The sequence below is a fragment of the Egretta garzetta genome, unplaced genomic scaffold, assembly GCF_000687185.1.
Source record: "Egretta garzetta isolate BGI_Z169 unplaced genomic scaffold, ASM68718v1 scaffold46, whole genome shotgun sequence".
In the NCBI taxonomy this organism is placed as follows: Eukaryota; Metazoa; Chordata; class Aves; order Pelecaniformes; family Ardeidae; genus Egretta; species Egretta garzetta.
Window position 1 is genome coordinate 4746886 of NW_009260268.1, and position 2583 is coordinate 4749468.

Genomic DNA, 2583 nt, shown 5'->3' on the forward strand with positions numbered 1-2583 from the left:
CAAGACCCAACACTTGCATTTGGGTTTCCTACCTCTAATTGCAACATAGGATATTAACATCGTAAAAACAGGTGAAGTCAGCCAAAGCTCATTGAGATACAATTGCTTCAGCAAACTCTCAGTTTCACACAATCATGACAGTTACCAGTCCTTCAGCCTGCAAAGAAGGTAGTTATTTCATGAGCTTAGGTACGTGCCACCAGTGGACTCAAGCCATTTGCAGCTACACTGCCTTCACCTTTGCCCTTCTCCATGTCGTTTATTGGTGAGAAAAGGTGCTGCCCAAATGCCTGAGACTACCAAGCCAGCTCCTGCTCCCAAAAAGAACTCCAAGAATGCTGCCACCAAAACCTGAAAGAAGGGCTATGAGCAACATAAGAACAGAAAGGAGAGCTACTGCATCCATCAGTACGAGGTGCTGAAACAGATCCATTGTGAGACCGGTATCCTAACCAAGGCCGTGGGCATCATGAATGCCTCTGTCAATGACATTACTGAACAGACCACTGGAAAAGCACGTTGTCTGGCACATCACAAGGAATGCCTGACCATCAGTTCCTGAGAGGTAGAGTCTGCCACACACCAGGAGGAGCCCAGCGAGCTGGCCAAGTGTGCCATGACCAAGGGCACCAAGGCTACTGGGCAAACACAGCAGCTCCAAGACCTAAAATGTACTTTTGCCCAAGGACTTGAGGGTACTAGTGGATGAAAAGCTGGACACGAGCTGGCAATGTGTACTTGCAGCCCAGAAAGCCAACCATATCCTAGGCTGCATCAAAAGAAGCGTGGCCAGCAGGTCGAGGGAGGTGAACCTGCCCCTCTACTCCACTCTGGTGAGACCCCACCTAGAGGGGTGCAGCATCCAGCTGGAGTCCTCAGCACAGGGAAGACATGGACCTGTTGGAGCAGGTCCAGAGGAGGCCACAAAAATGATCTGAGGGCTGGAGCACCTCTCCTGTGAAGACAGGCTGAGAGAGCTGGGCTTGTTCAGTCTGGAGAAGAGAAGCCTCCAGGGAGACTTTATTGCAGACTTCCAGTATCCAAAGGGGGCTTTTAAAAAAGACGAGGACAGACATAGCAGGGCCTGTTGTGATAGGACAAGGGGTTTTGGTTTTAAACTAAAGGAGGGTAGATTCAGACTAGACATAAGGAAGAAACTTTTTTACAGTGAGGGTGCTGAAATACGGGAACAGGTTGCCCAGAGAGGTGATAGATGTCCCATGCCTGGAAATATTCAAGGTCAAGTTGGACGGGGCTCTGAGCAATCTGATCGAGTTGAAGATGCCCCTGCTCATTGCAGGGGTGTTGGACTAGATGAGCTTTAAAGGTCCCTTCCAACCCAAACCATTCTATTATTCTATGATTCTATCTGGACCACATTCCAGCAGAACTTGACGTCAACTTGAACTCTCCTTATGACCACATGCTTTTACCCCAAACCACACATTCTTATGTCTTCACATGAGTTGTTTTGATAGACTGATTCTGAAGGGATTTTTGATGGGACAGCAGTGACAGGCTGGTTATTCATGAAGGGTGAGAAAAGAGATTTGGCTATACACCAAGTCATATCAGCTTGTAGGAAGTCACAAACCATTCTGACTTTGGGCAATATCAGAAGCACCGGACTGAATTTGAGTCAGTTCTCCTATGATCCCTCATATCATGAAAGAGAAGGGATCTCCAGGTCAGCTTGTTCATCTGCTTCATAATAGCAGAATTGACAGTAAGTGTATCATTCCTGACAGGCATCTGATTAGCCTGTTTCAGAAAGCATCCAGCAAAAAAGATAACCCAACTTCTTTAGACACACCAGTACTTAAGTTATCCTCAGCATTATTTTTTTGTTTCCTAGCTCTAACCAAAGTGCCCTTTCTTGTAATTTAAGCCTGATATTTAGAAGTTCAGGTGATTTAGATATACAGAATCAAGCTCAAATTCCAAACATACACAACAAGTCAAAGCAGGACCAGACCTGTCTAACTGCCAGCCTACACCTTCTTTATATTGCAGTGCACACAAAAGAGCATAGCAAGTTTGAGAGTTTTCAGGGTAACCACAGATATCAGTGAGGCTTAGCCAATAGATAAAACTAAAGGAAGAAACTTAAAGAAAATACTACGTTAGGTTGAGACTCAGCTCAAAACCTCTTACAAATTTAGAAATCGCCTTATTCAAGAGTAGAGCTGAATCACTGCTTTCTTTAAAGGTGCCATGGACCTATAATCAACTCAGTGGGCACAGTAAGGCTTATTTCTCACCCTTCTACTTTTAATAAGCTAGAACTGGCCTGTCAAGCTTGTGGCTTCCTGCTACTGGCAGGCACAGACTTAATTTATGAAGATAAGTCTACACAATAAAGACAATAGATAAATTATACACAGCACAAACTACAATTCCTGCAGAGATGTTCAAAAAGCTCTAGGGCTGCAAGAGCCAGAATGGAAAACCCAAGGCAGAGTGTGATCAATATGAATGTACATCTTAGCTAGAAACATCAGGGCTCTCAAGGCTTTATGAAATCGAGCACGACCCCCAACCCCAGCTTTAACATGTACTGAATTGTTGGCAATTTCTAGAGAG

The 2583-nt window shown here is 44.9% G+C and overlaps 1 pseudogene; it reads left to right on the forward strand.

The window, feature by feature from the left end:
- Positions 1-286: 286 nt before the first annotated feature.
- On the forward strand, positions 287-709 carry LOC104129438 (annotated as a pseudogene).
- Positions 710-2583: the final 1874 nt, after the last annotated feature.